Source organism: Protopterus annectens, chromosome 10.part0, assembly GCF_019279795.1.
Source record: "Protopterus annectens isolate FY-2018-M chromosome 10.part0, PAN1.0, whole genome shotgun sequence".
NCBI lineage: Eukaryota > Metazoa > Chordata > Ceratodontiformes > Protopteridae > Protopterus > Protopterus annectens.
Window position 1 is genome coordinate 1,377,959,356 of NC_056744.1, and position 26,918 is coordinate 1,377,986,273.

At 39.4% G+C, this 26,918-nt stretch overlaps 1 pseudogene; it reads left to right on the forward strand.

Annotated features, from left to right (window-relative positions):
- The window catches only part of LOC122814284, a 1,664,844-nt pseudogene that overhangs the window by 1,436,924 nt on the left and 201,002 nt on the right, over positions 1–26,918 (forward strand).

Consider the following 26,918-nt stretch of genomic DNA (forward strand, 5'->3'; position numbering starts at 1 on the left):
AATACTTCTAAATATACTGAAAACACTCTTATTCAGCTCATAGGCACTACAATGGTTTGAGTCTTATTTAGAAAATAGACAGCAAGCTGTCCTCTGGAACAATAACCTTTCTACTCATCTTCCTATTACTCTAGGAGTCCCACAAGGCTCTATCCTGGGACCTCTCCTCTTCTCAATATTCATTAACGATCTACATTTAAATACTCCTCAAGTCACTTGCATTCAATATGCAGACAATTCTACACTAGTGTGTAGTGCCCCCTCAGCTGCTGAACTTCAAACCATTACTTAAACTGTATTTAGCTCAGTGAAGAAATGGTTTCTACAACATTGCCTCCTACTAAATGCCAAAAACTAAGCTACTGCTTTTTACCCCAACACTAAAGTCCTCTCCTATTCATCTCACTGTCAAGGCCAATAATGGTACTATCATTGCACCAGACCCAACTACCAAACTATCAGGCATAACTATTGATCAACATCTTAACTTTGACTCGTATATTAACACAACTATCAAAACTGTTAACAGAAAACTTGGCTCTCTCTACAGAAAAAATATTTTCTTATCCCTGAAGCCAGAACCACCATTGCCCATACACACCTTATCTCTACCCTCCTCTATGCCTCGCCCATTTATACCAATCTCTCCAAAAGGAACCTTAATAAACTGGCAACCTCATATAACAACATTGCCAGATTTGCCACTGGCTCACCATTTAGAACCCACCATTGTCTAAATCTCAAACAGCTTGGTTGGCTAGAAATGCAAAACCAGCTACTTCTTCAACAACTTATTTTCACCCATAAAATGCTTTATCAGCCCACCAACACTCCTATTCTCAGTAGTCTAATCTCTCCCTATAGTAATCTTACTACCCTTCACTCAGCAAATAAATTACAAGTAACCATCCAGAAATCCTATAATAAAGCAGGTGACTCCCTCTTCTTTAATTCAGTAGGGAAAATCTGGAACAGGCTTCCCAGCAATCTACAATTACTTTCATCATTACCACTCTTCAAAAATCAAATAAAATTACTACTTAAAACACAATGGCTATGCCCATGCACTAACCAGGATTAAAACTAACTGTATAGCATTACTGTTTTCACCCTCCTTCAACAACCTAACCTGATTATTAAGCCTCTCTTTGGCTTCAATTTCTTAAGTCTTCTAGTGTCTGCAAACTACCCTGTAGTACAGATAATTGGAAAATTACCCCTACTCCAAGCACCTGCATTTCAGCTTTGAATGTATTCTGTTTTACTTGAGTGTATAATTCTGAACAAACCTAATAATCAATTTTAATATATCTTACCTTTCCTAATCTTCTACAAGACATATGTCAACCCCTTAACCTTAACATTTGCTTCTAAAACTACTGTATTACTAAACTGTGTACCCATGATTTTTTTCCACGAAGCTTCTACATTGTTAACCTACAGCAATAATGTATATTAATGTTTTAATTGATGGGTTTTTTTTGTCCTTTCATTTATTCTTTGTAATATTGTTATATTAGCAGAGTTTGGAGCTTATCTCCCTGGGCCTCTACTGAAAATGGACATGTATCCAGTTAGACTAGCCCAGTCAACAAATGTAAAATAACAATAAAAATAAAAATAAAAATAAATAAATAAATAAATAAAATGTATTATGTCTTTGCAGATAACATCCATGACGTTACTTTCCATGGCTTTACAGATTAGACTGGTCAGGCTTATAGGTCTATAGTTTCCTGGGTCAGTAGAGAGGCCACTCTTGTGCGGTAGTGTGTCATTTGCCATCTTCCAATCCAGAGGCACTAACCCACTTTTAAGGCTGGGATTAAATAGCTTTGTTAAGGAGGACAGATAAGTCCTGTCTCAAGCCATTCAAGAGCACCCTGGTATATAATCAAGACCCATAGATGTTGTGTTCTCTTTCTTGGAGGGAGCCTTTAGAACCTGTTTTCTGGTTATAATAAAGGACTACATGGAATTTATCTCCTTAGTGGTGACTGGGGAGTGTGGGGGGGGGTGTAATGATGGACTGAAGATTGCATAGAACTTATCTGCCAGTAGGTTCACAATGTCATCTGGTACAGGAAATATAGTGCCATTTACCACCAGTTCAACACACTGCTGCATATTTCTTTTCTGCCTGTTAACCTAACAGAAGAATGTCTTTAGCCTGGGATGCCATATTTAACTTAAATTTGGCTTTAGTGGTTTTGACTAGACATTGTATCTGCTTGTTAAGGTTTATAATTGTATTTTTGTTATGTTTACTGTATTTAGCCATGATTTTCTTCCTCTTTATGCACAGGTTGTTTATGGCTGGGGGCCACCATAGTGGTTTATTTTGGAGATTTTGTTTTGCTTCTTTCAAGTGGGAACAACCACCTCTATACAGTGGCTGAAGTAGTGGTAGTAGAATTTCTGGAAGAAGGACTCAGCACAGGCAGCTGAATTATTTTGCTTCAGAAGAGGTAGAAATGTTGCTAATAGATCACTCAATAGCAGATTGTTTGCTTTAGAATAGTTTTTGAACATTCTATGGTTTGAAGGGGGTCCTTCCAAAATATACCACCACTTTGTGGTCTGACTATAATAAAGAGAATGATACACAGGAGGGGGGTAAGCACCAGCTCCCCATATTTATGAGAATCAAGTTGAGCATGATGCTCCACTTGTTGGAGTTTCACTTGTATTAACAAAGTCCAGGAATGTTTAGGCCTGCCAGTTTGAGGATTTGTAGGTCTCCGACTTTATGGAAGGATAGATAGTTGAAGTTTCCCAGAATTACTATGTTAGGTTGCATGCTTAGCAAATCAAGTTTGTTGAGATAGCTTGTTTGAGTGTTGTGGGTCATGGAAGGGGATCTATAGCTAGCTATGATATGATAAGGGAGGTGTTAGCTGTAGTGGTTTGCTTGTGGAGAATTTCTACCTCATCATGCTAAAAATTCTCCTTAGATAGATAGTTAGACAGATAGATAGATAGATCTAAATATATAGATAGATATAGATATAAAATGTCTGAAGTTATAATATATCTGTAGTTGCTAAAATATATCAAAATGTAATTTGTGCTGTGGTTTATTGTATATAGTAATAAATGTGATGAGTATACATGGCCAAGAATCCACACATAGATGTTTAAGTCCAAACATATGATGGTGGGCACAAAAGTTACATTTGCAGAGACATAATAATTTTTTATGTGAAATGTTCAAGTATGTGAAGATTAATGAATCATAAACATTCTTTACTCTTCATAACAATGAGCACACCTGAAGGAGTCATGATATATATTATGGAGCTATTCAATAATTTCAGGTTTCATTTCTGGATATCATTTTTCTTTTTCATTCTGTGAATAGGAGGAATGAGATCTCATAAAATACATATATTGTCACCCTGTCTGTTCTCCATTTTATTTAGATCCAGATGTTGCAAAGAATGATGGAATTTATTCAAGATATTTCACTTCCTTCAAAGGAAATGGCCGATATAGCTTAAAAGTCCGAGTTCAGGGAAAGAAGACAACCAGGTTAGCAAACCAGAGGCAGAATCGTGCTGCATACATACCAGGATATGTTGACAATGGTAAAATAATGTATATATTTTATGTATTTCACTTACTATATATGACATGCTATTTTTTCATGTTTATTCATCATGAACATTTAAGAACTATAAGTACTTCATGTACAGATCTAAAAAAATATTCACTAAGATAATACATTTACTTTGATACTGAAACTAATAAACATGATAAAACACAATAAAAACAAAACATGATAATCCTGTAATGGCTACAGGCTGCTAACTTCTTTTTCATACTTTATTTTATTCATTAGTTTATGTGACTATATTGTTTTATCTTTTATATTCTGCCGCTTGATCAAAGTTTTATTTCAGTTCTACAAATTAATTCTCTTGAATTCAAATGTTGCACCATTTTCATCTCTAACTGAATGTCCAGGTACATTTAAAGGTTTTTTACAGTATAATGACAGTCAACAATTTATTCCCAAATGGAGTGTATTCAAGCTTTTACACAATATGTATGTAAAATACACACTTGCCTAGATTACTGCATTTTATCACAGGAAATACAGTGATGAAAGTTGTATTGTTATATTAAACTAACTTCATAGTTTGGTCAGCGTGTCCATTGTAAATCATACTTATACTAATGGAAAAAGGTCTGGTCGCCCGGACTTTTTCCATTAGTATAAGTCTTTTATTTTTTTTATTTTTTTATTTTTTTTTTTTGTTGGACAGCAACGGAGAATGGAAGAGCTCTGTTGCTGTTATCTTGCTATGTTAAACGAGTTTAACATAACAAGATATCTTTAAAAAAAAGCAATGGAGATCTTCCTTTCTCTGTTGCTTTTTTTTAAAGCTGTCTTGCTTTGTTAAATGAGTTTAACATAGCAAGACAGCTTTAAAAAAACAACGGAGAAAGGAAGATCTCATGAGAATATATTCACTGAAATGAGAAATTCAAGGAATCACTGTATTTGATTAGCTGGCTTTAATGTATCAGGGATTAAAGTAACAGTTCTGTAATGACATGGTTTGAAATCTGTGACATGTATGGGTCATTATTAAGGACTAACTTTACAATGATTTCAAGAAGAAGGCTTCGTCCTTTTACAGAAATGGTCTGAAGTACTTTAACAGTAGCAATAACATCTAATGGCACCTAATGGCATAGCAGGGTTGGAACACATAAAAAAAAACAATCTTAAACTATTAACAAAGCTGGCAGCATTTAGATTTAAGTATGAATTCTACCTTCTGGGAGAAAAATTCTAAGTATACTAGCTGGTGGACTTTGTTCCCGGGCTATTAATTATGGGGGTTCTGTTTTCCATTACTCCCATGCTGATGATCCCTTTGCCAGAGTTATTGAGGCTTATGTCTATTATTATACAGATGTTTTAAAAGTAACCTAGATTAGTAATTCAGAAAGCGCACCCTTTGCCAGATCAGTTTAAACCCAGAAAACTTTCAGAGTAAGTTAAATGTTTTCACTGTTTTTATTACTATGGAGAACTCTAAGCAGGAAGTCACCTTTTATTAAACTATAGAACTCCTGGTCTTTATGGAGTCCCATGTCATGTCTGCAAAAATATTTAAAGGGAGATATATCCATGTTAGCCCAAATATGCCATTATGCCTCCAAATTGGTATGTTAACCCCTGCCCTGGAAAGAAGTTGTAACTTCATTCTTACTAGAACAGAAAAACACAATCTTACCCGATTCCTGAAAAGATCAGTTTCTATGTTAAATATAGATTGCATACCTGTATGTCTTTGTATTAAACCTTAAAAGGTACTTTCCAGAAGTAATGCTTGAGACCAGGGTAGATTTATATAGCGTCATTAATTACAGGATACATTTTAGAAAAGGTTGTTTCATGCAGATCCAGCTGCAATCTCTGTATTGGTTTTTTAACCTGTTCACAAAGCTGCTGAGTAACAAAATCAGTTTGTTGATCTATCCTGAGTATTTTATAAGTATGAATGTAAGGAACATTACTCAACCTGAATAGTGCATTTAGATGTCCGAAGTGCTGCCTAAAAATAATTTTAACTATTTTATTATCACTGTAATTTGCATAGTGCACCAGAGAGGACTGCCCTGTGCATATGGGGGGGGGGGGCAGACACACAAATATTTGGTCTGTCTGTTAAGCCAGCAGTGGACACCACCAGACATCAATAACAATAAAGGTATTTCTTCTCATACAATCATATGAGAAGGAGCATTATTTACTGAAGAACCTACAGATCATTTTCACACCTCTTGAAACTGTTGGGTGAATACAATACCCACTTAGTATTTCAAATAACTCCTACAGGAACTTATTGGTAAACTGCTGAGAAATTAAACACTTCTGGAGGGAATAAGTCAATATAAAAAAATGTATTCTTTACTAAATTCCATTCTTGCTTTTTAATATACATGCTGACTTGAAGATCTAGTCAACACTTTAATGTGTTATAATATATAGAGCCAAAAATAGCATTTTCAGTGATAAATCATTTGAAAAAACATGGCTTATGTCCCTTTATGAAATGAAGCTTACAGTGCTGTTTTTGCAAAATCAAAATCCTTCATATGTGGCATGCCTTTATTCAGGCATATGGAATACTGTAATGTTAAATATTGCATGAATGTCTTCCAGAAAGTTTCACTTTAGCTGTCCAGGTAGACCATAGTATACTATGAATTTTACATAAGTAATTAAATGTTGATATGTTATGCTTTAAACTATATAATATTATAATGTGTTTCTATTGATTTGAAAATTGATAGTTACTATTATGAGTTTCATTTTGAAGGTCGGGTCCAGCTTAATCCATCAAATTCACCTGTAGATGATGATGACCTTAATGTTGATGTGGGCAGCTTTAGCAGAACATCTTCATGGGGAACATTGTCTGTAACTGGAGTTCCATCTGAACCATTCCTAGACAACTTCCCACCTGGTAAAATTATTGATCTCAGTACTGAAATACATGAAGACACATTCATCTTGACATGGACTGCACCAGGAAATGACTATGATCTTGGAAATGGTAAAACAATTAATTTGTCTTTGGATAAAATAAGTGTATTTTGTTTAGTTGCCTGTATTCCAATGAGTGACCTTAACTATTTTGCATTTAAGTAAAGGGCATAGGAGCATGAAACACTTTTTAAATGGTGTCAGTTGTACCTTTCCTTAAACTAAGACTTTAAATATTTGCTGCTACATTCTTTTTTTTTCTGCACCACAGCCAGTCTTTCCCAACAAAGTCAGATTTAACAAACTAGATTGCCCATCAGTCAAGTATATTTTCTAGCACCTGACAGGTGAATGCTCCATGCCATTGCATTAGCGTCCTTAGTGTAGTTTCCTAATTATACACTTTAAACCCTTTATTTTTCATCATCTCTGTGAACTGAGGCCTAACCAACAACCCCTGACAGAAAATTATTTGCTATGTAGATAATATAGTCCTCAGCCAAGCTGAGCCTTCTGCCTCCTTCATCTGTACCAAGACTCTAAAATGATCTCTCCCTTCTAATCAAACTGCTCTGCAAAAAGTAACTCACCATAAATGTACCAAATATAAAAGTCATACTGTTCAGAACTGCTATGAGAAGAAATCTGACCTCCCACAAATGATAAATCACTATCTCCTTTTAGACTATTTTCAAAAATATCTAAATTTAAATGAGCATTAGTTTCTATCCCACTTTATTTTTCTCCAGTTTGCTAAACACCTGATGCATCTTTCCTCCAAGTGAAGCTTGGCAAACAGCGAATAAGGGTGTGGAAATACCTAGATAATCCAAGAAAGTGTAGCAACCACCTTATGCTTAGCAACTGGTCACTGCTTCTACCAGTTGGTAGTGAAACCTGAGAGATGTAGGTATTTAAAAAACCTGTGGGCAAACCTCTCAGATCAGCTTAGCATTGGTAAGCATCATACCCCCACAGCCACATATCAACATGCTCTAGACCTATAATTTGTATAGAGTCTGTAAAGAAATTAGTTAAATCCTCCTACAGCATACTCTAAAAAGACCCTAGCTTCTAGCACATGATGTAACATCTACTCCCTCTCCATTCACACAATCATAGCTGAGTCTATAATTAGGCATAGAACTGATGAAATGGATGTCCAAAAGTATTTATTGGCAGTAAAAACACAAAGAATTAAATCACGATAACTCAGTTAACCCGGGTTTCATCCTTACAAACCGGACTTCTTTAGAACAATGAACAAACCCCAATGGTTCACTTAAAAATACTACCTAATTAGTATAATACACAGTTTAATTAACTACAAGCTGCTATTAATTTAATTGAAATTAAAAACAATCAAATATATTAAGATACACACCACCAAAGTAAAACTTCTTGAAAAGAAGCCACAAATACTACACAAACCTAATATTGTGTTTTATATGTATAAATAAAAGCAAAACAGTGCAAATCCTGTCATTTCAATAAATACATACAAATACTTCTAAAAACATATGTTATATGCTGGTGATAAATGGGTTGAGGACCTGACCTACACCTGCGACCCTGATAACAGTGGGGGGTGCTGATGTGTGCCTCTGCTGGTGACTGTGTGCCAACCACAAAATCCAGCAGCTTTGGTTCAATAAGCTATTTGTCACCTGGTGTCTGGATTCATAGCTTGGGTTACCTGGGATAGCACTGTTGAGTGAAACCAATCAACCTGCCAAACATAAACTAATGATTGCTGCAGTCAGTACAGGTTCAGAGACAGGATGCAGCTTGGAAATGGAAGACATGATGGCAAGAAGGAGGCTGGAAATCATATCTATCTAAGAGACAAGATGGAAGGACAGTGCAGCAAAACCACTTTCCTTGGGACCCAGAGTCTACTACTCAGGTAGAGGACACACTAGAAATGTTGTGGGAATTGTGTGAGGGGCAGGCAAAGAATGTCATACGAATAAGTGACAGACTCATGGCAGACTCCAGTGTAGGGATAAAGCAATATTCATAATCTCAACCTATGATAAAAGCAGGACAATATGATGGTATTGATAATGAGGTACTTGAATGCATATATCAGTACAGACAGAACAGGATATGAGGACTGCCTGGGTCCACTTGGGTTAGAGAACAGGAATAAAGAAGGACAGGCCATTCTAGAATAGCAAATGGCTTGATGGTGGCCAACAACAGTAACAATAGTGGTCAACATGGAATTCAGTTAGAATTACTCTTAGTAAGGAAAGGGCATTGAGTTAGAATCTGCAATTGCAAGGTCATCCCGAGTGAAACAGTCTACCCACAGCATAAACCACTGCTTGCCTGAATCAGCTGCAAGCAGTGGTGAGAAGAGACTGTAAAATCAATAGAGATTAGAACAAAGACCTGGAAGTTGACAGGACAGAAAGCACAAGATTTGAAGGAAATACTTAAGGCTCCAGCAACTCAGAAAGAAGATGAAATAGGTGGAGATGAAGAAGAAGGAAGGCTGGTTGTGGAATGCAGAAGTCCAGGAAGTCATCAAAAGAAAAGAGGAGTGAAGGAAAGAGTGTGAGACAGAAAAAAAAAACAGACTAGGCTATGAAACAATATTGGTTGTCTAACAGAGGCTAAGAGGCTAAGACACCAGTTACAATAGCAAAGATCTAGGCATCAGTGGCACTTCACCAGCTTCTGGGAAGGGACTGATTAGATGACACAATGAAACTGTATCAAGTTGCAAGGCAAACTGAAAAATAAAGAACACAACCTTCATAAAGGATGCCTGCAACAACCTGCTCACCTATCCACAGGATGTCATAGGCAGAAGAAAGTAGAACATTTTAGCAGCTTCTGAATGAAAGCCTCCTACAGAAGCTGTAATGCCCCAGGCACAGCCTATGATGAAAGAAGAAAAGGAGCCCACCCTAAAAGTAAGAACAGCACTGAAGAAACTGAAGTCAGGGAAAGCAGCATATTCAGCTGAGGTGATAGCAGATATGATTGAGATGTTGGGTGAGTTAGGGGAGTAATAGCTCTAAAGGGTACTCATAGCATGATGCGGAGAAAAGTGTATCCCAGGTTACTGAAGATTAAGCATTCTCATGAAAATGTACAAGAACAAAGGGACATTCACAATTCCTGTCACATTGCTTCAAAGTTCTGTAGAGGGTGATTGGCAAATGAATACATAGGAAGTAAGATGAGATAAGAACAATTCAGACTTGGATCAGATGCAGCAAAATTGAACTGATGTTTTTATACTGAGGCAGATAGTTGAGAAAAAGAGAGAGATGAGGAAAGAGTCCAACTGAGCATTTCTAGACTTGGAGAAAGTGGGTTTATGTCATATTTCTGAGTTTTTTGACATTTGAAATTCATACGGTTGACACCATATTTTCAAGTTCCCAAAACTGGACTGTAAAAGAGAACTCTACATTTTTGCAGGGGGCTGCACCCCCCCCCCCAAATATGTATACCAACTCCAAGTTCACACTACAGTGGGGAAAAGGGTACATTCTCTGTTAAAGCATATCTGTGTAGATCATGATACAGTGGGGATTGGGGAAGTTACCCTTTTCTCCACTGTAATGCAGTCTCTGAGACTGTATATATAACTTGCACTGGGTGCTGGGAATGCAGCCCCCTGCATAAATGTAGATTTTTTTTTTTTTTACATTCTAGTTTTTGGAAACTCAAACATATGGTCTTGCCCATATGAATTTTGAGTTTCTGAAAACTTGATAATATGATATAAATCTGAAGAAAGACATGCATCAGGAGCATTTCTCCCCGGGCCTCCATTGAATATGGGCTGTGTCACAGTCAGACTTTCCTGGTAAACAAATGTTAAATAAATGAATAAAATAAATAAAAGAAAGCGTATGACAAGGACCCAAGACAGCTGATTTGGACAGTATTGCAATGGTTTGAAGTCTCACCAACATCGGTAGAATTTGTGCAGATTACATACAAGGACCCAATGGCACAAGTGCAAATGGTATTCAAACTCAAAGAAGGGATTCCAGTGAATGTGGGTGTGCATCAGTGTTCAGTTTTTATGCGGCTGCTCCTCATACTGGTGATGGACTACATTAGTGAACAGGTTGGTGAGGACAGATCAACAAAGTTGCTGTATGCAGATGGTATGGCATTGGTAGGCAGACACTGAACAAGAACGGCTGCAAATGAAACTGAAAGCACACTGGATGAAACTGGTTACAGATATATATGCAAATGGTGAAAACTGATATAGAAGGGAAACTAGTGGAACAGGTTAACAGCTTCAAGTATTTGGGTGGGGTAGTTGTGGAGAAGGGATGTCTGAATGAAAAGGTCAAAGCTAGAATCAGAGGGCTGCAGCCAAACTGTTTGGGGATAGTGCAACAAAAGAAGCTGAAAAGAAAAGTGTAGAAAGCAGTGGTGTGACTAGTACTACTATTATAGTACAGAAATCTGGGCAGTGAAGCAAAAATAGTTGAAGAAGCTAAAGGTGATGGAGATGACATACCCAAAGTGGGTGGTAGGATACACACTGTGGGACAGATGAAGAAATGAGGACATCAGAACAGAACAAGTAGCTCCAGTTGTGGAGAAGGTCAAAGAGAACAGATTAAGGTGGTGTAGGCACATGTGCAAGAAGGCAAATGACAATCTGGTGAAGAAATTTTGGAATATACAGGAAGAAGGCATGAGGAAATGACAGTATCTGGCAAAAAAGATGGATGGATGATTGCGTGAACAGAAGACCTGTAACAGGCAACTATGACTGGTGAAGAAGGTAGGAGAGTGGCATTGAACTGAGAGGGGTGACAGCTGACATGACAGTGTTTCCCATGTAGAAAATAGGAACAAGGAGGATGATGATAATGATGATGATGATGATGATGATGATGAAGATGATGATGTTTGAGGCAGGAAAGATACTGGTCTTCACCAAAAATGATGCTGCTATACCACCAAAATAAGATAACTGGATTTAACAACTGGCTAAGTAGTTGGTGTCATTCTTAAGGGATCCCAGTATGTGTCAGCCTGGGATGAGATCAGAAATGACTTGTGCATCTGGTACTAGGGCTTCAACACACTGCTCCTGTGTTGCCTTTTTAGGCAGAGACCCCTCATAATTCTAAGCTATCCAGAATTATACAGACTGTCCAGATTTTTACCTTATAGTTTTGATCTGTTCCTAGTAAAATTATTGGTTTTCTTGAAAATCATTGAGGACTAAAGTCTCTAAATAATGACAGGCATTTGAGTTTCAGATTTCATATCCTTCAGAAAATGCATGGAAATTCAAAACATGTTATTCTGGCAATCTTCTAACTTTATGAGCAATATTTAAAATCTGTCCCTGATTTCAGACCTTTGTTACCCAATTATTTTTAAGTATGGTTCCCCTACTGAATATTCTTACACAGGACACCATCACAGCAGTACTACTCACTGCTAGGAATCTAGAAAATGCCAGAATTTGAGCCTCTCCTGCAGCTTGAAAATATATTTGTTTATATACTGAGACTTGGTTTCAATGCACCTCTCATGCCTTCATACCTTTGGGTAAATGAGAAGTATTTGTATGTCTCTGAAACACCAACACCTCATTTCAAATTTCCAACGACCCTAGCTTGTAGCTCCTGTAGATACAAATCAACCTTAACAAATCAAATTATTATTTTATGATAGGTATAGATCCCCATCAGTCATCAGTTTCTCTTAAAGATTACTGAATTATTTAAGACCATCGAGAAATTAAATATCAAGCCAAGTACCTGTTTGCTCGGGAATTTCATTTTCTCAACCATCGATTGGCATACTTAAACTTCTATAAATGTATTTGCTCACCATTTCCTAGATTATGTTAATAGCAATGTGCTGGAGTAAATTGTAATATTACCTGTTAGGGTCTCTAATATCCTTAACCTTGTCCTTATCAACCTATTCCCGAACTGTACCCCACCCAGCACCATCTCATCCCTGGTTAAATCTGACAAACTTAGTACCTACCAGCATACCTTCACCCTTCCCTCCACACTCAAACCACACCACCAACAGTATCCAACCATCTCTCTCTCAAAAAATGCATATCAGACTAAGAATTCTTTGTTTTTCAGTCACATACCTAACCTACATCACAACTATTGATACTAACACAACATTAGAAAACACTGCATTCCATATAAATAGAAGTTATGTCCTTACCATAACGTTCCATGTGGAGTGTTCATCTCGCCTTTGTTCTTACACCTGGGTTCGGAGCCGATCCTTGGCTCCGTGTCGGCCGCTTGGCAAAGCTCTGCATCGAGAAGAAGCTCGAGACCAACCTAACTCCCACAATCCCCCTCTGCCTTTACCTCAGATCTAGTTTGCAAGCAAACCAGAAGTCAACAGAAGGAATATAACACATTCAATCCAAGAAGAAAACACATTGTTGAAAAATATATCCACAACAACTGCAAAAGGCAGAAGTAGGAGAACCAAACCAAACACCTAAACTGGACGTTCTTCCTGAGGGTGGGAGGGTGGGAATGTAAGAACAAAGGTGAGATGAACACTCCACATGGAACGTTATGGTAAGGACATAACTTCTATATGTGAGAGTGTTCAATCTCGCCATTTGTTCTTACACCTGGGTAGCGTCCCTAGCTCCATGTTCCTGAGGAACTCACGGGAGAACGTTCCTGAGCACAGTGGAACCAAAGGTTGCCCTGCCCCTAGAAATCTTGTCTACTTTGTAATGAGTAATGAATGTATGTGGTTTAGACCAAGTGGCAGCCGCACAAATAGTGTCTAACGGTAGGCGGGCTGCATGAGCCAGGGATGTAGATATTGATCTTGTAGAGTGCCCTTTGGGCTTGCCAGGTAAAATTTGCTCTGAGGCAGTATAAACAAAAATAATACAATCGGAAAGCCATTTGGAAAGGGTTCGTTTCGTAACTGCCATACCCTTCTTGCTGTCTGCAAAGGATATAAAGAGTTGGTCTGTTTTCCTGTGATCCTTTGTTCTATCCAAGTAAAATCTGAGTTGTCTATGAACATCTAACTTGTGTAACATATATTCCAATTTATTGGAATGGTTTTTGAAAAAGGTGGGAAGCTCAATGGACTGATTAATATTATTAATGGAGCAAACTTTGGGAAGAAAGGATGGATTAGTACGAAGAGATACTCTATCAGGGTGAAAAATCAAATAAGGGTGTTTAACAGAAAGAGCTTGAAGCTCCGATACCCATCTGGCCGATGTGATAGCCACCAAAAAGAGAGTCTTCCATGACAAAAATTTCAAAGGACAGGAAGAAGCTGGTTCAAAAGGTGGTAGCATCAACTGTGATAACAGCAGGTTCAAGTTCCAAGGTGATGTAGGACTTCTAACTGGTGGTCTAATATGGAAAGATCCTTTTAGAAAGGCCTTGCAAAGTCTGTGAGCCATAATAGGAGCCCCACTTTCTCCCACATGAAAATTTGAAATGGTAGCCAATTGCACTCTCAAGGTGGCAGGAGAAGCTCCTTGGTGGAACAGTTCGGTTAAAAACTCCAAGACCTTATTTAAAGGAGCTGTTACGGGATTCAATTGTTGTGTAGTTGCCCAGTGCCCAAAGCGTTTCCATTTACTAGTGTAAATCTTTGTAGTGGAAGCTTTGTGAGAAGCTACCAGGATATTTTGAACTGCAGGGGAAAGAAATTCAGACCTGGCTATGAAGGGAAGCGGAGCAGCCAAGCTGCTAGTCTGAGGGAGAGTAGCGATGGGTGGGGAGCCCCTGACGAGTGGGTCAGCAGATCCGGCTCCGGGTCCAGGATCCAGGGTTCCCGAATTCGGTGTGCCATAAGGAAGGGGAACCAGATTTGACGAGGCCAGAATGGGGCAATGAGGATAATTGTCCTTTGCAGGTTGTTGGCTTTCTGTAGAAATTTTGCAATCAGGGGAACAGGAGGAAAAGCGTACAGGAGACCCGGGGGCCAAACGTGAACCAGAGCGTCCCTGGGGACTTCCCCTGGAGGGGGTAATAGGGCAAAATAGTTCCTGCATTTGGCATTCATTGGAGACACAAACAGATCGCAGGAAGGCTGGCCCCACTTGCGAAAAATTTCCTTCGCAATTGATTGTTTGAGGGACCACTCGTGAGGTAACAGGATGGCTCTGCTCAACCTGTCCGCTATGATGTTGGATAACCCCGGGATGTGCGTTGCTATCAGAAAGCGACCCGTGGACTCCACCCATTGCCAGATTCTCATGGCCTCTCTGCATAGTTGATAGGACTTGGTTCCCCCTTGTTTGTTTATGTACCAGACTATGGACATGTTGTCCGTCTGAACTGCAATGGTCCCTAGAGGAAGAAGGGGAGAAAAGTGTTGCAACGCTAGAAACACTGCCCTCAACTCTAGAACATTGATGTGCAGATTGTACTCCAAATTGGACCATTCGCCTTGGACTGTCTGTCCCTGAAAGATGCCCCCCCACCCTATCAGAGAAGCGTCCGTGGTCACTGTAGCTGTCGGCGTAGGTAGCACAAATGGTCTTCCGCTGGAAAGATTGCAAGCCTGAAGCCACCAAGCTAGGTGCGATTTGCATACGTTCGTGATGTGAATTTCGTGCGTTAGAGGTAACTGCTGGAACGACCATTGTGCAAATAGTAGCCATTGAAGAACTCTCATGTGCAGTCTTCCCAAGGGTATCGCAATGAGAGAAGCTGCCATGAGACCCAAAACCTTCAGAACCAGTTTTGCTGGGGATTTTTTGGATAAACGCGTATCCAATTCTGCTCCTATGAATGAGATATGCTGTGATGGCTGTAGTAAAGATTTTTCGAAATTTACGGAAATTCCGAGATGAACACAGAGTTGTAGTGTGTAATCCCTGGCCTGAATCAGTCGACGCTCAGTGGTGGCAGAAAGGAGCCAGTCATCCAGATACGGAAACACCCGGAATCCCAGGCGTCTCAAGTGAGACACTACCACTGCCATACATTTGGTGAAAACCCTGGGGGCTGAGGTCAGACCAAAGGGCAGGGCTCGAAAGTGAAAGTGACTGGCTCCCAGCCGGAAGCGCAAATGATCCCTGGACGCCCTGGCCATTTTGATGTGGTAGTATGCGTCCTTTAGATCTATTGAGCACATCCAGTTGTCCTTCTGCAAGAACGGAAGGATCGATTGAAGCGTGACCATCCGGAACTTTTCTTTCTTGATGAAAGTATTGAGTTTGCTTAGGTCCAGAATTGGCCTCCAGTCCCCTGTCTTTTTTGGAACTAAAAAGAACCTTGAGTAAGTTCTGAATCCTCTTTGGTCTGCTGGGACTGGCTGGATGACTCTTTTTTCTAGCAGCTTTGAAATTTCTATAGCTGCAGGGCCTCGCAGATGGGGCGGAACATCTGGGAGTCTCTTCTGCGGAATTGGGGGCAATAGGAAGGGAATTTTGTATCCTCTGGTAACAATGCTTTTTACCCAACTGTCTGATGTAAGACTTTGCCAGGCCTGAGGGTATAAAGCTAAGCGACCCCCGACTGCCTCCAGAGCAGGACAGTCGGGCATCCTTTCAGGAGTGCTGGAAGGGTTTTCCGGGGAGTGTATCCCTGTCACCTTGGTTTTGCGGACCCCCTCTGCCGCCAGGGCGACATCTTCTACCTCTGCCCCCTCCTCTGCCTCTAGAGGGGGCATCACCCTGTGTGCCTGGGAAAGAGCCTTGGGGTTTTCGAAACCACATTTTTCCACCACGTTGCCCTTTGGGGTACGGTCTGGATGGGGTGGAAAAACGAACTCCGACAGCAGACAGAGTCTTTCCCTCTTGCTCACACCGGGTAAGGGTCTCCTTTACTTTTGGGTCAAAGAGAGTGGCACCATCAAATGGGGCGTTAGTAAAGGAAGACTTGAAGGCTTCCGCAAAGGAACATAAGCGCATCCAGGATTGTCTACAAAGAGCAATCGCTGAAGCCGCAGCCCTACTCGACCCTTCGGCTGCGTATGAGATCAGCCTCATGGACGAGTTTGCAATAGATGTAAGGGTATTGAGATGTGCTATAACTTTCTCCGAGACAGCAGCATCTGTAGTACCCTGGAGGGTATCTCCCAACTCTTTGATTAGATCCCTCTGTAACAGTGTGAAATGGGTCAAATAGTTCAGGGATCGCATGGAAAAAGCCGCTGAACTAAAAATGCGCTTCCCATACCTGTCCATAGTCCTAGAATCTCTGTTAGGTGGATGGACAGATGAGGAAGATTCAGACATCTCCTTTTTCGTGGCCGCTGCCACCACCATAGTGTCCACTGGAACTCCCTTTGTTAGATAAGCCTTGTCTTGAGGGGCTGTAATATATTTATTAGGCTTTCTAGGGACTAGCTCCACCGTGTCAGGTGTCTCCCACGCCCTCCGAGCAATCAATTCTATCAATTCATCAAAGGGCGGAGTGACCCAGGAGGAGGAAGGGCGAGCACCGAATGCCTTCAGCAAGACTGACTCATCCTCAGAAGGGGGTAGGGAATGCCAATCACCTCTCTGTTTTAGGATCTCCAGGATGTCAGAAAAGGAGACATCCTCTGATGGTGATTTTGGGGACCCTTCTGACTCATCCAAGTCAGTGTCCGATGTCAAGGATTCCTGTGAGGAATCCAAGTGTCTCCTCTTACACAATCTTTTCCTCGGAACTTCCTCGGGGGGGGGCATCCGATGAAGCCTCCGAGGAAGAGGGGGCACCCTCTAGGGGTGGCTGAGACACTGGTGCTCGACGCTTAGATGTAGCCATGGGTGCAGAGGAGGATAACGGACCTTTATGGGAAGGAGAAGCCGTTTCTGCTGAAGTGGTTGTCTGAGTAGACAACACCTTCCTCATGAGATCGAAGGCCCTCGGGTCCCAAGTCGAGGTATCCCCAGGTTCCGAAGAAATTGGAGGAATCCCCGAAACAGGCACCGATGGCATCGACCCCGAGGACGGAGCTGAGTCGATCCGAGCTGAGGCCCCGAGAGGGAGAGTCGGAACCGAAACATTGGTCTGACTCTCAGTCCCGGATCCAAGGATGGATCTTCGGCTCCGAGACCCCGGTACTGGATCCGACGGAGTCGAGGTGAACGGTGCCGACCGAGAAAAGGACGGTTCCGGCACCAAGGGCTCCACAATCAACAGATCAGCCTCTCCCGGCTCCGAAGACTGGATAGGCCTCGGAGGAGGAACAGGTGGAGATAAGGGAAGGCCTTCGAGTCTCGACACCAACTGAGAGAAGACAGAGATGAGTTTGGACAAGGACATATTCTCCATCAATTTCTGCACCACGCAGTCTACATCGGTGTCAGAGAGGGGCCTGGAAGAACGCGTCGAAGGAATCGAAGACGGAGCCGACCTCAAAAGAACAGGAGGAGGAAGGTCCATCAGCGGTTCCAAGACTCGAGGCTCGGTAACTGACAAAAGTTCAACACTTGGCCCCGAAGCCTGTGGAACCGGTGATCGAACTTTAAATGAAGAGCTCAGAGCCGATGACATGGGCTCCGATGTCTTCGATTCCTTCGAGGATTTAGATGCCTGGTCTGATGCATCCAGAGCCTCCTGAAATGCAGGCTTGAAAAGGCCCCTATCCATAAGTTTCCTGCGCCTATCTGTCATGACCCTTCCACTGAAAGAATGGCAGATGGAACAGTCTTCCTGAAGATGGAGAGGGCCAAGACAGTAGACGCAGGAACTATGATTATCTGTGACAGACATTTTCTGTCCACATTGGCACCATTTGAAGCCTGATTTAGCTTTTTCAGACATGTTACAAAAGTCAAATCCAGGTACAAGTGAAATAGCCAGTACAAATTGTCAAATCCAGTACAATATGTCAAATCCTGTAAGGTAAGTCAAATTCTATAGTCAATCCTGTAGATAAAGTTAAAGGGTGGGGTAGGCCCCGAGGGAATTAACTCTAAGAAAGTATATAAATTATATATACGACACCGAGAAACCCTCGATACAAAACACACACACACAGTCAACTTTAAAGAGAAAAAGAGAAATTTTTTTATCCAAAAATATAAGAAATAAATAATCTTAGCTTTGAGGTGGTCCGAGTTCATCAAAAATGATGCGAACGTTGCAGCGGCAAACTAGATCTGAGGTAAAGGCAGAGGGGGATTGTGGGAGTTAGGTTGGTCTCGAGCTTCTTCTCGATGCAGAGCTTTGCCAAGCGGCCGACGCGGAGCCGAGGATCGGCTCCGAACCCAGGTGTAAGAACAAACGGCGAGATTGAACACTCTCACATCACATACTTACACAAAATCAAACACACCCTCAGATTTCCCTATCACTGCCACACTATTTAAAGACAACTCAGTACTACGCATATATAAGTTTCATATAACCACTTCTTACACTGGAAAAATATCACTTAGATCCAACACAGAAGTAACACACACTATTAAATATATACTATTTATCACAAAGAAGCTACTCACTTCAGGAGACATACACCTAAACCCAGGACCACTTAAACTCTGCTAACAACCAAACAAACCTCTGAACTATCAATACTTAATATCAACATCAAGGGTATATCTACCAAACTTCCTGACCTGCATGCATTTATAGCCCACTACTCCCCAGACATACTAACCATTACTGAGACCTGGTTAAAACCAAACACCCAAGATGAGGAAATCCTTCCATCAGGCTATAATATATTATGACAGGATAGAGTAAGAAAGAAGGGAGGTGGAATTGCTATCCTCTTTAAAGGTACACTCAACATAAAACTCCTACAAACCCCTTTACCCAAATTTCAAAATGCTGAAATCTTAGGCTCAGTCCTATATATAAACAACACCAAAAAAATCAATATACTCTGCTGTTACATTCCCCCAGGAAATAACACCCCCCACCATTGAAGAAATTCTACATTGGACTATAGATAATCTTCCAAAGGAAACCATCCTAATAGGTGACTTAAATTCTGACTGGTTAGCATGTAACTCTAACAACCCCACTAACCACATCAATCTCTTTGTTTTTTCCCAACTCATCCAATAACCCACTAGAATAGATAAAAAAAAACAATCTATACTAGACTGGACGCTAGTCAATTGTCCCAAACAAAACTACTAGACAGGATGCCTACCAAACACTCTAAGTGACCATCTCCCCACAGTCCTCCTTCGTAAACACACCAACTTAGCTAAGCCCATAGCTTTGAGACAAGTCAGAGATGACCACAAACTAAATATACAGAATCTTAACTACATTCTAAAACAATGTAACTGGGAACCACTTAAAACCATAAGTTTAGACCAGGCCATTGACTACTTTAATAGCACTTTCATTAATGTCCTAAATTTAGTCGCACCCATTAGGAAAGTTAGAGTTAAGACAAACTACACACGATGGTTAAGTAGGGACACAAGAGCCCTACTGAAGTCAAGAGATAAGGCCTGTAAATGTGGAAAAGAGAAAACACTAGCCTATCCAAACAAAACTACCAACAACTCAGAAATCAGGCCAAGAAACAAGCCAAATTGGATAAACAGAATTATTTCCTTGCTGCCCAAAATAATCATTCAAAAGACCCTCAAAAGTGTTGACATACTATCAACCCACTGTTAGAACCAGTTAAAACCACCACTCCAACTCCCACCTCCACCAATATTAAAGACATAGGCTCCCAATTTAATCAACACTTTACAGAATCTATCCTGACTTTATCCTCCCAACTATCCAAAAACAAACTTTCAGATATCTCAACAAAATACCCTGATAATATCCCCTCCTTTACTCTCTCATCTGTTCCCACTGCTACTATTAAAAAACTCCTCCTAAAACTGAAGCCTACCACCCTTGCTGTAGACAACCTACCTAACTTCCTAAAAGTAGCTTCTGAGTCCATATCTTACCCTGTATCCATCCTTATCAATCACTCCATACAGGAAGCCTACATCCCTCAACTATGGAAAGTATCATCTATTATTCCACTTCACAAAGGTGGCAATTCCTATTATTTCTATAATTATCATCCAATTGCCATTCTACCCCCTCTATCTTAACTACTCAAAAAATGTATCTACTCTCAAGTAATGAATTTTCTAAACTCACACAATCTTCTCTCCTCCACACAACATGGCTTCCGGCAACACCATAGCAGAACAACTGCTCTTCTCTGTTTTACCAACCTGGTAAACTAACACAGAAATAACAACTTTGTATCTGCTAAATTTTTAGAGCTCTTGAAAGCATTTCACATGGTCTCACACTCCCTATTTCTAGACACCTTTGCCTCTCTAGCCTTTGCCCCTCCAACTATTGCCTTGTTTAAAAATTATCTGTCAGATAGGCAGCAGTCTGTCCAATGGCAAGGTATACTATCTCCTCTACTCCCAACAACCATAGGTGTACCACAAGGTTCTATATTAGGACCTATTCTTTTCTTGATTTTCACTAACAATCTTCATACCTGCACTCAGCCCGCTATACTCATACAGTATGCAGACAATTCAACTCTTATCTGCTCTGCACCCTCACTTACCACGTTACAACAACTCACTCAGGATTCCTTTAGCTTAGTGGAAAGTTGGATTACTCAGATCCAACTTATCCTAAATCCCAAAAATACTAAATTGGTTCTTTTCACCCCCAACAAATCTATTCCTACCTCTCTATCCTTCTCAATTACTTCCAAAAATGGTACTATCATTGCCTCTCTGATCACACCAAACTCCTGGGTGTAGAAATTGACAAGAACCTACAGTTTTATGTCCACATTTCACAAACCATCAAAAAAAGTCCATAAAAAATGGGAACACTATACAGACACAAAAACGTTCTCTCAAAACAAGCGAGAATCTCCCTAGCCCAAACCCATCTATTGTTCACTCTAATGTATGTGGCACCAATCCTTATCCATATCAGGAAACATGGTTGATTTAGGGTTGTAGTTTTTGTGCTTAATAGTATTAGACTGTTTTAATCTTTATGTTTTTTGCTGTTTTATTCTATAAAAAACACTATTAGAGAATATAAAGCAGAGTACAAGCTTATGGTGGCTACAGACGCCAAAAGGAACTAGAAATATTTCTTCATTTATGTCAGGAAATTAACAATGTTCTGAAGTTAGATAATATCACACATTCTGCTCCCATGGATATAACCTATATTGTTAACAGACAAATTTAGTATAAACTGTAACCATTCTACCAGGATTATTGCCTCAATATCCATAAAAATGTAGTTTCCTCTAAAATCAGCTTGGATCTTAAAATTCCTTTTAATACTTTGTTGGGGCAAGACAACATGCCAGGCTGCGTTCTCATTAGTGGCAAGTATGCACTATCTGAGCCTTTACTTAAACTGTTCAGTTTCAGCCTATCAACAGGTTTTATGGTGGATACTTAGGGAACAGAAAATGTGACTCCCCCACACAAGGGTGGCCCTCTATAGACTTAGGTAAATATAGGCCCATCACCCTCACTAGCCTTATATGTAAAGCCATGTAATATACCGTAATAGAACTCATTTATTTAAACATAGGTAACTTAACTGGCCAAGACCCAAATCAGTTTGGTTTATGAAAGGCAGGTCCTGTCCCTTGAAACTGTTAAGCTTCTTTGTAAAGGTTATGCTGTTATCACTAAGCAATTTGTCAGACTTAATGCAAACTCCTACATTGCCTACTGGACCACACATCCCAGGATGTGAAAATTGCTGGCCTAAATCATAACATAGAATGTTGAGTCATCACTTTATTTGTGTCCGCCAAAACTGCATTCATCAATAGTGGAGATTGCCTTTTTCATCACTATTGTGCAACCTCAGAGTTGGGATATAATTTTACAGGTTGTGGGTGGCTTGCTTCCCCTGCAAAAAAAAATCTTTAAATGTTCACTAAAGGTGGTTCTTGTTTTCTACTCTACTGTATCATAACTACTTCTTGTGTTATACTCTACTGTGTGAGGGTACTCTAACTTAATTCTTTATTAAATGCTTTTAAGTTGCATGATTTTACTGCCATGTGAAAGTACTGTAAATATATAGACTGCTTTTCTGCATAGTTTTATTTAATTTTTTAAATATATTCAGTATATGGACAATTACATAGCATTAAATCAATTCAGTATCTGGACAATTACACAGCATTAAATTGATGCTGATATAAAAGAAGAAATCTAAAAAATGACATTTGATATATATGATCCAAAAAATGAATTATCTGCAGTCTACAATATATCAGGTTGATCATTTATAAGGTTAGTTGTGAATAACAGCTTTATGAAATAGAATTATTGAACTTTATATGAACATGAGTTGATTTAATGAATTTTAACTACAGCACAAGGTTATCAATAACAATAACTTTGAGAATTAAGTCAAATCAGGACTCATACAGGAAAAAAAAAGAGTGTGTCAGTCTACCTGATGCTATGACCCAAAGTTCAAGAGGATCTAAAATACTTATCTGATAACAGTATTTAACAAGACATCTCATCATGTATAAGTTTAGCAGTGTCAAAAACTTGTCTATATGGGACCAGTTGTGTAGAAAGTTAGATTCAGTAACTTTTTACTTAGACACTAAAGATAACGTTCATGTTTTTGAGTGTTAAATAAAGCTGCAATTTGGGTTATATCGTGTATTGTGCTCCATGAAGTGTGCTTATCTTTAGTGTTTTGGTGTATTTTTAGCACACAGTCTTCCCAACTTTTCACTTAACTATATGCCATTCATCTCTGTATTTGTTTTGCAGTATGTGCCAGCATTCAGTTATGTGCATGAGAGTGGAGTTTTCCAATATTGTGTGATTGCATTATTTGATGCTAACATATTGTTTAAAATTTTTATCTTGGGAACTTCAGTGGTGAACCCATGTAGTACTGCATGCTTTTTGTCAGATTCCTCCACTTTGCATCTCTTATCGCTTGGCACCAGAAATCTTTCCAACAACTCAGAAGTTTATCACAACCCCAAATTTTAAATTCCCAGCATGAAAATAGATTTAAACTCAGACATCAGTAGTGTGATTCTCCTGTGAATGCTGCTATGAGGTCTTGGATCAGAAAAAGCCCATAGAGGTACTTCCAAGCAAAGACTCTCCACTTTAAGGATGAGGTTGTTTTTAATAGAAATATCAATGCCCCAGTATGTTGTATGTCTGAGACTATCATTGCCTTCTCCTTAAGAAGTAAATCATTATATTCTGATTTTAGGTTAAGCTGCATAGTAAAAATTAGTTTATATGTATGGGATATCCTAGCTCTTTTAATATAATTTTTCTTTATCAAGTCAAATAAATTCTGTAATAGTGGGGAAGAGAATATCACAAATTGATCAGATTTACCTAATATTAATTGTAATATGACTTTAATTTGAAAGTAGAAAATGATGTGGTGCTGAGTGAGGGAATTTTCTTTGAAAAGCTCTCCTTAAGATTTAATGGAAGATGCAGAACATAGCTGAAGCATAAGGAATAGTCCTTTCTCCAACCATAAACACAATGGAAAGTGTGAAGAGAGAAGTGTATAAGAAGGACAATGTTTAATCGATATTCTGTTCTGAAGTTTGTTTAATTTCGGAATGGACTCCTAATAATTTCAGTCTGCTTTTGAAGATTTATTTCCTGCCAAGACAAAAGTGCCAACATGGCCAGTTTATAAAGTCCTATTATGGTATTTGGAATTGTGACTAATGTGGAAAGTGCACATAGAGAACCAGGAGATGCTTAGTTAGCAAAAATATTGCAAAGATGTTCATTTGTAATTGGTCAGTGGTTGTGAAATAACAGTAGCAGTATGCAGTTGATTTGAGAAAAAAAATAATATAAAAGAATAAAGCTTTTTATGGTCTGGGGAAGGAACTTGCTTGCCTTGTCTCCCTTGTACATGTGCTTTCTGAAATAAATGAGAATATTGTTCTTTCCTAAACTGTGTTGTCTAAAATTATTTTTAGTACCTTTACAAAATGTTTGCATAGCTTGAAATTTTGGGCATGCTCCAAACGGGAAAAACAACACAGTTATTGCATTGGCATGTAATTAGCTATGAGAGGTTGCAATATAGATTATTCAGAAATTGAGATTTTCATATACCTTTCAACTATCAATAGTGGCCTACTGCATAATAAGGATATCTGTGCATGATTGCTTACTTTTTTGATATAGTAAGAAGGCGGTTGCAAGGATGTGTCTGTGGTGTCCACCATTAATTTCATTCAAGACAAATACAAGCCTAAGAGGTACAGGTTGCTATAGTACCTAAGTCAGATGGTTTTATACACTAGGTATAAACTGGGTAGCCTTACCACCACACCATATTATAGAGAGTAATACAGTGCTCTAGAGCCTCTGGATGGGGGTTGGGGACCATAAAAAAATTAGGAGATGCCTATCCCATTTTTTTAGAGTAATGGTTTCTTATTAGGAAACTTTGAAGGATATTTAATATTTTGGGAGATAGAATCTTCTTAATAATTAATATTTTGAGATCCTGAGACATGATCCAAGCACCCCATTCTTTAAATTTGACACAGCATGTATATTAAGGTCTCTAGTTGACACTCTGTTTAGGGATAAACATACACCCACGTGTATTATATATTGCGGGTTAAGAGTAAATTGATATTTATTCATAAAGTGGGTAGGCTATCTACATTCTGCGCTAGTAATACGGATGTTTAAGGATTGTATCTCACCAGATGATGGCAGTATTTCTTCCTGCTATAGCCTTCTAATATAAAACATTCCAATACATCCATCTATGTTGCATTTCTTATAAACATAGGGATCATGTGTAGATCTAGGGATGTCAGTGTTCCTTTTTACCTAGCCAATCATTAAGCATAATGCCCATTTGGCGTGTATCTGTACAGACACATGCAACAACTGGAATGCCCACTGATATCCCATACTAAAAGTATACAAGGCCTAAGCAATATGTCCTACATGGACCAACTCAAAGCCCTGTTACTATATCCCATGTTACTGTATCCTTCAGACTGTTAAGAGATGTCCTGTGTCTGGAATGCAAGGCATCCTCTGACATGATACTGATGTATTCGCTGCACATCAACAAGTCAGATGGCATCAGAATTACTTTGTCTAGAGATCTAAACCTCTTCTGCAGCATCAACAGGGCAGTTTGGGAGACAGTTATATCTCACAGTGGATACCACTGGTCTGTAACAGACTCTCCAGACACACAAAACAAAGCTCATCCTGTCCATATTCAAACACAATTTGAATCTCTCAATTGGAAACAGACAGTTTACCCAGGACTACCCCCTTTGCTAGTAATGGACAGAGCTGTTTCCTAAATGCATATGTCTCATCAAATTATCTATGGTACAATCCCAGTTATTCTCACTATGGGGAATATAAACATTTGATGATGTCTTTTCCATCAATTCCTCAACCTCAGCTGCTTTTCAGACTTAGAATCCATAGCTCAGACTCTACCTCTTACCTATAATCCACTGCAAACCCTACATTATCCCACATCTCATTTGCCTTCAGACATTCAGACTTGGTTGCTGTATCTCAGGTTTACCAGATAAGTTTAATCTATTCTGCTCTAGACTTCATATTTCTCTCTTGTACTTTTATGTACCTTTATGGAAGTCCTTTTGAAATTTTTCTTAGATTTCTCCTCCCCTAAAAAGTGTTAAAAAAATGTATTGGAATAAGTGGAAATGTGCAATTGTATCAAAATAGACAGATGGTCCAGGTGATTTCTTCACTTGTGGCTGGGAGCCAGTCATTTCCAGTGCAGAGTCCTGTCCCCAGTCTTCCTCTCATTGAGCCATGACCATTACTACTATTTGTACTTTATTGGAACTCATCTTGGAAAATAATGTATTTGCTTTGAATGATATGTTTTTTCTTCAGAAATCGGGGATTGCCATGGGAACGATATGTGCAAATAGTTATGTGAATATGGTCATGGCTCAGTGGGAGGAAGACTGTGTTTTCTAATGATTTTATTCCATATCTTAGATTTTATGGCAGGCTTGTTGATGACATTTGTTTCTTGTGGGAAGGTACTGCTGAAATGCTTTATAATTTTGTGCAATATTTGGAAAACAGTACATCTTTTCTAAGGTTTACACTACATTATTCATGTGATGCTACTGATTTTCTTGATGTTCATATTTTTAAGAAAGGTGTTGGAACTATAGAGACATCCTTCTACAGGAAGCCGTGCTAGAGAAATGGTTTGTTGCATCATAATGGTATGCACCCTCGGCACATTTTTTTCTAATGTAATGAAAGGACAAGCCTATAGAGTATCTAGGTTACATACTGAACAGGCCACTTATAATCGGGCCATAGAAGATCTTCACTGTAGGCTTGCTGAAAGAGGATATTCATCAGTGGAGATCAGGACGTATATAGTCAATATGACAGAGAGGGAAGATTCAGCGCGACCATATTTCTCTAGGAATAGGAGATTGTGTGGATGCCTAAGTACCCACAAGACTGGCACTATGT